This window comes from Nicotiana attenuata, chromosome 9 (assembly GCF_001879085.1).
Source record: "Nicotiana attenuata strain UT chromosome 9, NIATTr2, whole genome shotgun sequence".
Taxonomy (NCBI): Eukaryota; Viridiplantae; Streptophyta; class Magnoliopsida; order Solanales; family Solanaceae; genus Nicotiana; species Nicotiana attenuata.
The window spans coordinates 22,109,532-22,123,690 of NC_031997.1; positions in this window are offsets into that span (position 1 = coordinate 22,109,532).

Consider the following 14,159-nt stretch of genomic DNA (forward strand, 5'->3'; position numbering starts at 1 on the left):
CGACGGAAGAGATGTGTGGAAACTCATAACCACCTGCTGAATCAACAAATCACGGAGTCTCTCCTCATGACAAGAACCACTACCTCATTTTGAACTGAATAATGATATTTGCTCTTTAATATACCTTATATAAATCTGATTGCACTAATTTTAGGTCCAATAATTTTGCCTCACCCAGTACAAGATGCTCGGGCAGTAAGCCATCTCAACACCGCCAAAAATCTTATATCAAGCCATCAATGCGCCAACAAGCTACAAACTCGAATGTGATACATAAGGAGAAACAAACTCTGAAAGAGAACTACCCGGCCTGCATAACGAATAAAACGGTCAAGCAGATGCTACGAACCCTTCTTAGAAAATGAGGAACAAAATACAAAAAGATAAATATAGGGAACCGTACTCAGCATCTCACTGTTGCAGCGTGCGACCCGATCCACACATAATACCGTTGCGGTGTGCAACCTGATCCAAACAACATACCCGTGGTGGCATGCCATCCGATACACACATAACAATCCTCAATTTTTGATATGTGACTTGCCGGGGTAGTTGGTTTGGTTCCGGAGATGTTTCAGAATGAGTTGTGACACTTAGTCCCAAGGTTGGAAGCTTAAGTTGAAAAGGATTGACCGGATAATGACTTGTGTGTAAACGACTACGGAATGGAGTTATGAATGTTCTAATAGTTCCATATGATGATTTTGGACTTAGGAGTGTGACCGGATATTTATTTGGAGGTGCCTAAGTGATTTTGGCTTGAAATCGCAAAAGTTGGAAAATTAGAAGTTAGGAGAGTTGAGAAGTTTGACCGAGAGTCGACGTTGTGGTTACCGGGCTCGGATTTTTGTTTCGTAAGTTGGATTAGGTCCATTGTATCCTTTATAACTTGTGTGCAAAATTTGAGGTCAATCGGAGTTGATTTGATAGGTTTCGACATCGAATGTAGAAGTTAGACGTTCATAAGTTCATTAGGCTTGAATTTGGGTGCGATTCGTGTTTTTGATGTTGTTTTATGTGATTTGAGGACTCGACTAAGTTCATATCGTGTTTTAAGGCTTGTTGGTATATTTGACTGAGATCCCGGGGGTTTCGGGTGTGATTCAGACCATGTTCAGCGCATTTGGAACCTTGGAGGAACTGCTGATTTGTGCTACTGGTTTTCCTATACACGACCGTGAGTGTGATGTCGCGATCGTGAAGGTTGTTGATACCCAATTTTTTCCCTAAGTATTTTTATAGCCAAAATACTTCCAAAATAGCATATTGGTGCATATATAAGCACACCCAAGAGTTTTGGCATTTTTAACGATTTTTAAATCAATTTACTGCCTATTTTAATACAACAAAATCCAATGATTATTCCCAAAATTATCATTTTTGGTGAATAATTCATTTTATTCTCACACTTACACCAAAATATAATTAAGGTAATTTTTGCATATCTTTACAAATTTGTTTGGTATTTTAAAAGCTAAATTGCATATAATTGCAATTATAGCCTATCTTGTAATTTATAGCGTTTTATGTTTATAAAATTAATCCCAGTATTTTTAAATTAATATTTATATAATATTCATTTACGCATTACTTTTAATTTGCTCTTAAAATCTGTATTACTATTTTATAAAAAATTTTAAAGGGAAAATTGGCTATTTACGATTTGGCCTCAATTGCATTTCAATTATAGCCAGTTTGGCAACCCCAATTAACCCAATTTCAAAGTTCAATATTAACCCAACCCCTGACCCATTTATCCGATCCGCCCGGCTCCCATTCAATTTAGGCCGTTGATCTAAACGATCAACGGCCACCCTTCATTCTTTCCTTTTTAATTTTACCAACCACACCCAACCCTACCCCATTTTTTCTCGACCGCCGCCTCTGAATTCCCTCCTCTCTCAACTCTCTCTCAACTCACCTCAAACCCTAGCCGCCGCCTCTCACTGAAACCCTAATCTATGGCTTCTCATGCTCATCGGAGGCCTATACTGGCCTCTCATAGCTTCTGCGTGCTCATTTTCTAAAGGTCCTATGACCAGATCTTGAAGGGTTCCGACCAAGCCTTTGCTCGATGACTGTTCTCCGGTCGTCTTCAACCTTTGTCCGGCCAGTCATGGCTATTCGAGTTCGATCTTCGACTTTCCTGCTCAGTTCGATGGTTTCCAGAGCCTTTCTCATCACCTGGGTTTCTTACGAAACCCTAATCTCTAAGGTTCCTTCGATTTATTTCTAGATCTGCTCCGGATCTATGTGTGTGTGAACCTTCTATGCATTTTTCTCGAGTCTCTTTAATTTTTTTTGCTTTCAGAAACTCTTTATTCTTCAACTAGGGTTCCATGTTAAGTTATTTCGAATCTCTTCTCTGATTCTCGACATGTTTTACTGTGTTTTGTTTGTGTTGTTTTCTATCTGAGTTAGCATGTTGAAAACCCTAATTTTTGGGATTTTGTTCGAGTTTCTTAGTCTGTTCGTTAATATTCGGTTGATTTACCTTATTTTTATCCGAGTTAGCATGTTGAAAACCCTAATTTTGGGATTTTGTTTGAGTTTCTGTTTGTTAATATTCGCTTGATTTACCTTTCTTCTATATCTGAGTTAGCATAGTGAAAGCCCTAATTTTTGGGGTTTATCCGAGACTCTGAATCTGTTTATTTGTTTATCTGCTTATCTCCTCTAAACTCGATTGATTTTCGAAAACCCTAGTTTCTTTGGGGACTATTCGATTTCTTTGAAATTGTTTGTGCAACGCGTCTGTTGAAATTGCAATGTGCTTCAATTCTCTTTTCTTCATGTGACTCTTTTGGTTCTGAGTTCTTACTACCTGTCAAACTCAACTGATGGTTTCCACTCAACTCTTTGCATGCTTCTGATCTTCTTCTTTATTGTTAAACAACTGAAACTTGACTATCATTGCTTCGAATGTCTTCTTTTCAGTTACTACTACATGCTGTTATTTTGCTAACTTGGCCTCACATGTGTATTACTTGTGCACTTCATTTATATACTAGTCCCTTCTGTGATTGATTCTCAAACTCGTGATTGATTTTCACTACCTTTTCCTTTGTGAAATTCTGATTTTTACTCGCCTGTTAAGGGTAATTGATTCTTTCTCTTTGTTTGGCCTTACCAAATCCTTCAAAAAATAATTACATTCCTGTATTTAGACTTAAACACCTATTGTATGATTTTACTTCTCCTTTTATGGCAACAACCATTCCGCTTAAAGACTGATTTTCTTTCCTTATCTTGACCTGTTAGTATCCGTTTGAACAATAATCCCTTGATTAAAGGAAAGTCCTGTGTAAATTGATTCTGACTTTGATTGTTTCCATATTTGTGTTTAAAACTTTGCCTATTACCTTATTCTCCACTCGTTTTCAAAGCTATAAATACCTACACTCTTCTCTTTTCAAACAGACGTATACACAGGAACACAGAGGAACAACTTGAGTTCAAAATATACACACTTACTCTTAAAACTCTCTCTTTCTTACTACTACTTTGTGCTGTGTTTTGCCTAGCCAGCTGAAAGCCAAGGCTAGACTGTGGACTTGTGTTTGCATGTACCTTTCTGCACTTTGCTTCTCTACTGGTATGTCCTAGTTAATTTACAAGCTCAACAAACAATATGTTTTCTTTAATTACTCCAGTTTGTCATTCCTGTCTACTTCTACTCATGTTTCTGTAGTCAAGATATGTTACTAGCATGCTGTAATACGTTCCCTTGTAAATTAGTGTTTATCTATGTATGCACCCTGTCAGTCACTTATTATTTATTTGCTACCTTATGAATCCAAACCCCCGTATCCCATTATATGCTTTAAGTTATGGTTCAGAACATGGCAATATTCGAAGTTATTGTCCATGGATATGAACTGGACCCTTTGGGCCCTAAGCTTTGTCAGTTTCCCATCCCTATTCCCTTATTGTGTGTGCTGAGTAACAGCTTTGGCCTGACAGTATTCTAGTTATTGCTCAGACCATAGCTTGACCTCCACTAGGTCTTTACTCTCTAAATGTTTGGCCTAACAGGTTTGGTTAGGGGTGTGCCAGTCTACTTTATGGCTGGGCATGACCACCAGCCTGCCTGGGTATTCCCTATCCCCTTTCTCTTATTGCACTTGCACTATGCTCTTAGAACTTAGGTTCTGCCCCTCTTGTGTGAGCCTTGCCTTGGGACCCTTGAGCTCCCTCTGAACTTGGACACATAAGGGCTGGCCCTTCCACACTGCACAACTCAATTTTCTGATAAACATCTTGGGTGTATGCACTGCCTGGGGTTCCTGAAATCCCTTGGATCTCTGAAACACCCTAGATGAGATAAGGTTTGGAAATCTGGATCTCGGAAGTGACTCAATCTCATATTATTAGACATTAAGTCTGAATTTTGCTGCTCGGATGTAGCTGATGATTCCTGATGTACTTTTTTAATTTTCCAGTTTTATTTCTTTTGGGCTGTAATAATTAGTATAAACTCGGGGATTTAGTAAAAAAGGGGGATGGGGTTTACTTTTATGCACCAAGGGTAGAAATCATGCCTATAGGGATTTATTTATGATTTGTGCAACTCCTCGCGTAAAAAACATGCGTATAGGATTCGACACTTAATTTCTGCAATAAAGCATATAGATATCATGCCTATAGGGTTAACTTCTGATTTCTGCAACTTCACACGTAGATATCCTGCCTATAGGATTAACTTCTAATTGTTCTGCAAATTCACATATAGAAATACACGCATCTCTGCATATATAAGCGTCATCAGGCAAACAGTTCGTAGGTTTAACAATAAAAGCTGCATATAGATACCATGTTCATAGGACTTCTGTTAACATCTAAAAATGTCAAAAATCAATAAACATATAGAGAGCATGCCTATAAGAAATCTCGAATCTGAATAGAAGCTACGTCAACTGCTGAACTCGTATTGTTCTGTTAAAACTGGTAACCTTTTTCTATAATCAGTTTTCATTATTTCTAAAATCAATTGATATCATGCCTAGTTCTATCCATCACTTAGACAAAAGGGTTAATTAATCAATCAGATCGGTTTTAGTCAACTGCATTCGAGCGAGCCTAATGTAGACTTTCCGTCTAAAAATATGCGTTGAACCAGTCCGCTCGTCGCATTATTTAATTAAGACCAAATCAGTACGTGTAAGACATGCTAAACTCTATGACTTTTATCTGATTTATGGAGGAATATTTGAGCCCTGTTTTCTTGTCTGCTTCCCCTTTATTTGCATTACGTATTTTTGATTGACGCCTTAGCATTTTGTCCTTTGAAAACTTCTAAAAGCCCCCAAACCCCTCTCCCTTTAGGATTAGTAGTCCATTTGCCTTCGGGACTGATAGGATTGGGACGGGTAATAGCATGCAATAAGTAACGATACTATTCCGCGCATTAATACCTTAACGGGGTAGGGAAGGGTAGACATGGAGATGATGATCACACGATAACACTATGCGTACAATTGGGTACCGGTGTTGTGTGGATGATCCATGTGATTTATAAACCTAGGACCCCCTCCCTCTTTGTTATTTTTGTTCCAGAATTTTAAAAGCTGTTCAGTTTTCAGTTTCTCTTGTTTTACTTCAATTCTTTGCACCTATCATGAAAAATCTCTCTTTTAATTGTCTGAATTTTAGTATTGTTTCTCCCTAAACTTCCGTCTTTTTCACCCCGTTTAAGTTACTTGCATCAATTATTTGACCCCTTCCCCTTTACTTGTATATCTTTTCTTTAATTATAAAACTACTTTCTTCCAAATTCTAGTATTTTTAAACCTTTTGTACTTTTTTTGCAACCATTATGTGAGAGTTTTCCTCGTATTTGCAATGCTTGCTTGTCTACTTGTTGTTTGTATTTAAAGTCACAGTTGTAGCACGGCCGGGAACCACACTAGTGGATCTCGAGGGGTGCCTCACACCTTCCCCTCGAGATAATTTCTAGCCCTTACCCGAACTCTGGTTTTTCATCTCAAATTCTTTCTTAAAGTGTCCTAATGCACTATAATCATTAGGTGGCTCCAAAACCCAAACCCAAAAGGGAATAGAGTTGTCTTTCCTAAATGTCGTAAACCCAATTTCTCGCTCTTTGGAGGGAGGGAAAAAGGGGGCGTCGACAGCATGGCGACTCTGCTGGGGACTCTTTAGGCTTTTACCATTGCATGCTATATGTGACTTTATTGCTTTCTTTTATTGCTTTTGTTTGATGCCTTTAATTGAAACTGACTTGTTTCTTTTTCTTTAATTACTTTCATTTACCACTTTCCATCAATACTGTTGTAATTTTGAGCAATTATTGTAAACATTTATTGTATGAACGTGAAAATACATGTCAATTTGTTTCATTCTTGTAAACTGCATCTTCTACATCATATTCCACTCGTGCGGAACAAATACTATAGCAACGCTTATAATGAGTAGTCGATCAGCGGTGCAGTCGACGGTTCCGTGCCTTTCCCTCTTAAGTTGTCTGCTCAGGGGTACCTGTCTAAAACCCTAATAGAAACCTTACTCCATTTAAACTGTACATGCATCATGGTCAGACCTAGCCGAGTCAGTTATGTTGTCCACATAATGACTCATTAAGATAGCCTTGTCCAAAGTCCACCGGGTTTCCTTGAAACCCAAACGGACACCTCCATGTTTTGTGCATTTATTTGGAGAACTAAATGCTTGTTATGCTAATTATTGGTTTAAATAATCGAGTCCGGTGGGGGTAAGGGCCTAACGCTTTGTTTTGCAGAAAATGAAACACGAAGTCCCCAGATTTGGCATGGTAACCAACATTCATCCAAGGCTGCTGAATTGGTGGAAAGACCTCCATTCCAGTGATCAGACACTCGTCCGCATGTACTTGGGGAATTTTCCTTCTCTTTTAGAGATTCAGCCTAACAGCAGAATCATAGAGGCTGCGACATTGTTCTGGGATAATGACAAGTCCGTGTTCCGCTTCGGGGACCTTGAAATGACTCCTTTGCTTGAAGAAATAGGAGGTTTAGCTGGTATTCCTTGGGAGACTCCGGGTTTGCTTATGCCAGAAAATTGCAAGGGTAGGGGTTTCCTTAAGATGATGGGACTGAAGAAGAACCCAGACTTAACATGCTTGAAAGACTCTTACTTCCCATTCGACTTTTCTGTACGAGAGGTACGGCCATAGCATGTCATACCGCACCTATTTAGATGAGTTCGCCATCACCTCATTGGGGCATGTCCATAGAAGGGTCTTCGTTTTTATGTTTTGCTTTTTGGGAATGATGGTGTTCCCTATGAAAAAGGCTAGGATCCACACCAGACTGGCCATGGTAACCAAAACTTTGATGGAAGGAATTGGTGGGCATACTTTCAGCATAGTGCCCATGATTATTGCTGAGATATACCGTGCCTTGGACAAGTGTCAGCAAAAGGGCAGTCATTTTGAGGGTTGCAACTTATTACTTCAGCTCTGGCTCATGGAACACCTCCAGAAAGGGGAATACCGACAAGAGATCCTACGCAGAGACTGGGATGATCACATCGCCTTCCACCAGCCAAGGCGTATGAATTATATGCCTAAAATGTTCGCTCAGCCAGAGGACGCCAGAGGATGGGCAGAATTATTTGAAAATCTGAAAGAAGACCAGGTACAATGGATGGTCGAGTGGTTCCCCACGGATGAATTCATTATTCGATCCCGAGATGCACCGTTTCTCATACTAATTGGTTTGAGAGGGACTTATCCTTACGTTCCTCTCCGAGCCATGAGGCAGGCTGGAAGAAAGCAAATCATACCAAGGGTCGACAAAATGAGTCACTTCAGGGCTGATTTCCAGGACGATGATAGCCCTCACAGGTGCCAAGCTCAGCACTTGTGGCACTGCAAACTCGTTTTGGGGAAAGAATCTATTGAGCCAGACAGGTATCACGCCGGTTGCGCGCCACACTATTCGGGTTGGTTAGAAGACAATGGCATGGGTCAGCCCGGATTCGTTCGAGGTCACAGAATCATCGACGAGCACGCTGAAGCACGGGTTAAGTATAATCAACTGCGCAAGAGAATTCGAGAGTGTGAAAGTGAGCACCGGGAAATACAAGAAGCCCATCAGAAGTTGATCGAGGAGTGGAAAGATATGGCTGTCAGCGCCAACAAGCGACTAGGGTATCTGGAGCGGGGTCTAGTAGAACTGGAAGGAAAGTTTATCAAGAGAATTGAAGATTGTCAAAATGCTGAAGGAAATGCAGGCGGACATCTGGCCCAAGCTTATTTGCTGCTAGGACTACGCGAGCTGGTGAAGCTATTCGAGGGAGACGAAGATGCCAAATCTGGGGAAGGTCCTTCTGGGACCAAGTAGTTAGGAGTCCTTTTATTCTTTATTTTAATGTAATAAGGCCAATGGCCAATAGTGACATTTTACTTTCTATTATTTAGAGTCGTTTTGGTTTCGTCTTATTTTTGTCAATAAAATGAGGCATTTAGCATTATAAGTTCTCCAAAACTATTTGTCGCTAGGCCTACCTCGGGCACAACGAGGCACCAAAAGTTAGGACACGATTTACATTTTCGCACAACGTGTTTAAATATTGCAATATTTTTCCTCATAACCTGCACTAACTTGTTACCTTTGTTTTTTCTTTTATTATTCCCCTCCCCAAAGGTTAGTTCGTGCACTGTGGCATCATCATCCTACTCCACAAGATCCAAGGGCCCTCCACCTTTTCCTCCTCTGAGTCCTGTCAGAAACAAGAACAAAGGAAAAATGGAAGACTTGGGTAACATCAGGAAGGAGAATTCGGTAGAAAGGGTAGAGACTTCCCAGGGTATTCAGGTTTCCAAGGAAAGTGCCGCCCAACTTGAGCAGAAGTTGTTGAAATTTCAGGAAGAACTGGACCAAGTTCGAAACTTGGCAAACTTATCATTTTCCCTCACTACCCCGGATGTCAGCTTTCCCAATGCTCAGAATCCCGCACCTCCACAAAACACCCCACAACCACAGATACAACCCACTCATACTCAACATTGCAACACATGCCACACTCCCAACAACACTCCACTACTCATTCCCGAGCCACTGAACACCACAAATGACCATCTCCACAACACTCCTATTTATGTGGATACTGTACCCCATTATACTCAACCAATCTCAAATGCACCAGAGTCTGATGACAAAAACTCCCTTATTAGGAACTTAGCGGCAGAACTCAAGAAATTGACCAGCCGAGTCCAGGGCGTGGAAGGTAACAAAGGTATCGAGGGGTTAAATTATGAAGACCTCTGCATTCAGCCAGATGTTGAACTTCCGGAGGGGTACAAACCTCCCAAGTTCGAAATGTTTGATGGAACAGGAGATCCCAGAGTCCACCTGAGGACATATTGCGATAAGTTGGTCGGAGTCGGAAAGGATGAGAAGATCCGTATGAAGCTCTTCATGAGAAGTCTAAAGGGAGATGCTTTATCCTGGTACATCAGCCAGGACCCTAAGAAATGGACAAGCTGGGTAGGGATGGCGTCCGATTTCATGGACAAGTTCAGATTCAATACAGAAAATGCGCCAGATGTCTTCTACATCCAGAATTTGAAGAAGAAACCTACAGAGACATTCCGCGAGTATGCTACTCGTTGGAGATCAGAGGATGCTAAGGTCAGGCCGGCCTTGGAAGAAGAACAGATGAACAGGTTTTTCGTCCGAGCTCAGGACCCACAATATTATGAGAGGTTGATGCTGATAGAGGGCCAGAAATTCTCCGACATCATCAAGCTAGGAGAAAGGATTGAGGAAGGCATTAAAAGCGGTATGGTTACTAATTTTGAGGCACCGCAGGCTACCAACAAGGCTCTACAGTCTGGTGGCACGTCCAAGAAGAAGGATGTGAGTGCCGTAATGGTCGCACAGGGAGCCAAATCACCACTAAAATACCACACCTACTCATCACCTCCACTTACATATCAGCCCATCTCGAATTACCAAGCACCCACACCCTCCTATCAAAATCCACCTCCCGTTTACCCATCCTCTCCACCTCTCACATATCAACCCACCTCACCTAGATACCCTCAACCAGCACCTGTCTACCAAGCTTATAATGCTCAACCCTCTCACTACCAATCACCCCCCACCCGCCAAAATTTCCCTAGACCTAGGCCAAATTTTGACCGTAGACCTCCCAGACAATACACAGCCATCGCCGAACCAATTGACCAGCTGTACGAGAGACTTAAAGCTGCTGGTTAAGTCACTCCTATCCCAGCCAAAACTCCAGAAAATCCTTCCCAGTGGGTCAACCCCAATAAGACTTGTGCGTACCATTCCGGCATGAAGGGATACACCTTTGACGAGTGCCACTCATTGAAGGACAAGATTCAAAACCTGATCGACAATAAGGTCATAGTAGCAAAGGAGCATGCTCCTAATGTTCGCAACAACCCTCTGCCTGACCACAAAGGTGGAGACATTCACATTATCGAGATCGAAAATGATTGGAATCCCAAGGGGTCGATAGGTTTGATTGCTGAAGGTGATGAACCAAAGAAACCAATGGTTACACTTAACCCAATTGTTGTGCAGAATCAGCCCTCCAGGGACGATGAAGTAAACATGTCTATACCTCTCGAATTTGAAGCTCCTCCTTCTACAAAGGCGCCCGGGCCAATTGAGGTCGAATTTGGAGTTCCAAAAGCACCTGCACCCTTTGAAGTTGCATTGTTACCACCAAGGGTACCTATTCCTATGACAATGTCGGACATAACACCGTTCCACTCAAATGCCATACCCTGGGATTACACTGCCGAAGCTAGGAGAAAAGGGAAGACCAAGACAGGAGAAATAATTGTTGCGCAAGGAATGACCAGAACAGGGTGGGTTTACACCCCAGAACACTTAGCTGAGTCCAGTAAGCAAGCCCCAGGATGGCCTATTGAAACTGGGCCCGAAGATCTTTGGAGAAAAATACAAGCTAAGGAGTACTCAGTCGCTGAGCAGTTGAACAAAACACCGGCACAGATCTCTATCCTAGCTCTTCTACAGAGCTCTGACGCTCATAAAAATGCGCTGATGAAAATACTGAGTGAAGCTTATGTGCCCAGCAACATAACTGGGGGTGAAATGGCAAATATGGTAGGGCAAGTGCTAGAGAGCCATAAAATCACCTTCCACGAAGATGAGCTGCCGCCGGAAGGATTGAGCCACAACAAGGCACTGCATATCACCGTGCAATACGAGGATTATTTCATCACTAGGGTCCTGATCGACGGAGGATCCAGCCTCAACATCTGTCCGCTGATAACTCTCAGAACTTTGGGAAAAAGCCTGCACGAGATCAAAGATGGGGCTATCAATGTCAAGGCCTTCGATGGATCCCAGAGATCTACTATTGGAGAAATCAGCCTATGCTTACAAATGGGGCCAACATGGTTCGGCGTCGACTTTCAAGTAATAGACGTCCCGGCATCCTACAACCCGCTGTTAGGATGGCCCTGGATCCACGCTGCTGGAGCCGTAGCATCGACCCTGCATCAGGCAGTGAAGTTCGAATGGAATCACCAGGAGGTGATTATTCATGGCGACGGTAGTAACCCCATATATAGTCATCAGACCATCCCAATGATTGGAAGCAGAAGGATAATAGGCGGAGAAACATACCACCACATCGAAAGGGTCAACGCTGTAGATAAGGATAAGTGGTGGGATAACAAGATCGAAAGTATCTTGAATTGGTGTGGGTACGAACCTGGAAAGGGACTCGGCAAAAACCTCCAGGGAATCACCAAACCCATCAAACTGAAGAAACACGGTACTACATTTGGTTTAGGGTACGGTTATACTTGGGAAGAATTCTAGAACTGGTCGCCACCATGGCGCGGCCCCTACTATCCATTGGAGCTTCCGATACCTAGCCTGGAGCAGACCTTCCAACCGGCAGATACTATATATGGGTCAGAAGAAGATGAAGCATTGGCAACCATGAAGAATCTATTTCTGGAGTATGATGATATGGATTACTGTGTTCTTTTCGAGGAGGAAGGGGAGGAAGGCCCTTCCATACAAGCGGTGAACCGAGGAGACCGCCTCAGCAATTGGTCAATTAGAAGCGTCAGGGCCCAGAAGGCTTCGGGGTAGCAAGGCTAAACAAAAGCACCATGCATCTCATTTTACTTTTTACTAGCTGATTTTTTTCGCATTGTCTTTAATTTTGAAAACAGCTCCGATGTTCCAAACAATCATGAATTTAGTCAAAGCATTTCAATTTATCATATATCTCGCTCTTATTATTTTATCTATCATTTACTCTATTTTCACATAGCATTACTATTACTTACTTTGACGATGAACCAATGATTGTGACTTGCAACGAAACAACGCAGCAAAAGGACATAGACTCAGAAGAAGATGAAATACCTGAAGAGGTCGTCAGAGAGGTTGAGAATTTTGAGAATAGACCTAAGTCTAACCTGGAAGAAACTGAGGTCATTAATTTGGGAGATACAGCAAATGTCAAAGAAACTCGCATCAGTGTTCGCTTATCCTCATCAGAAAAGGAAGAATACATAGAATTTTTAAAGGAATAAGAGGACATATTCGCCTGGTCGTATGATGATATGACTGGTCTCAGCACGTCCATTGTAACTCACAAACTGCCAACAGATCCAACCTGTCCGCCGGTAAAGCAGAAGCTTAGGAAATTCAAACCCGACATGAGTTTGAAAATCAAAGAAGAGGTTACTAAGCAAGTCAAAGCCAAGGTTCTCAGGGTAGTGGAATATCCAACATGGTTAGCCAACATCATGCCGGTACCAAAGAAGGATGGGAAGGTTAGAGTCTGTGTCGACTACCGGGATCTTTACCGGGCTAGTCCCAAAGATGACTTCCCCTTGCCAAGCATGAGTTGCAGTCTTTTGTTGATTGTTTCGCCGGATATCATCAAATATGGATGGATGAGGAAGATGTAGAGAAAACGGCTTTCATCACGCCGTGGGGAATGTATTGTTATAAAATGATGCCATTTGGGTTGAAGAATGCTGGCGCCACCTATATGAGAGCCATGACCACTATCTTCCACGACATGATACACAAGGAGATTGAGGTATATATGGACGACGTCATCATCAAATCCAAGAAGGCCAATGATCATATGGAAGATCTGAGAAAGTTCTCCAACAGACTGAGAAGGTACAATCTGAAACTGAATCCTGCCAAGTGTGCATTCGGGGTTCCTGCTGGAAAATTACTGGGTTTCATCGTGAGTCGGCGAGGAATAGAATTGGACCCATCAAAGGTCAAAGCCATTCAAGAATTGCGAGCAAGAAGGACGTGATGAGTTTCTTGGGAAGACTCAACTATATCAGCCGGTTCATAGCTCAGTCCGCAGTCATTTGTGAACCCATCTTTAAAATGTTGAAGAAAGACACTGCTACTAAATGGACTGACGATTGTCAGAAAGCTTTTGACAGAATCAAGGAATACCTGTCAACGCCACCAGTCTTGGCTCCGCCCGAGCCAGAAAAGCCTCTATTGCTTTATCTTGCAGTTTTGGATGGAGCGTTCGGTTGTGTTTTGGGACAGCATGATGAAACGGGGAGGAAGGAGAAAGCCATCTACTATCTCAGTAAGAAGTTCACCCCGTACGAGGCCCGGTATTCTTTATTGGAGCGCACCTGTTGTGCTCTGACTTGGGTAACTCAGAAATCGAGGCATTATTTATGTGCCTTCACTACTTATCTCATATCCAGGATGGACCCGCTGAAGTACATCTTTCAGAAGCCTATGCCCACTAGCAAGCTCGCCAAGTGGCAAATCTTGCTGAGTGAATTCGACATTGTTTACGTGACTTAGAAAGCGATCAAGGGGCAAGCCATAGCAGATCACCTCGCCCAGAATCCCGTTGGCGGAGAATACGAACCCCTGAGAACGTATTTTCCTGATGAAGAAGTGTCCTTTGTAGGAGAAGATATTGCAGAATCCTACGATGGTTGGAGGTTGTTTCTCGACGGAGCCGCAAATTTCAAAGGAGTTGGCATAGGAGCAGTCCTAGTATCAGAAACCGGCCAGCATTACCCGGTATCTGCCAAGCTCAGATTCCCTTGCACCAACAATATGGCCGAATATAAAGCCTGCATCCTGGGTCTCAAGATGGCCATCGACATGAACATTCAGGAGTTGCTAGTGATCGGGGAT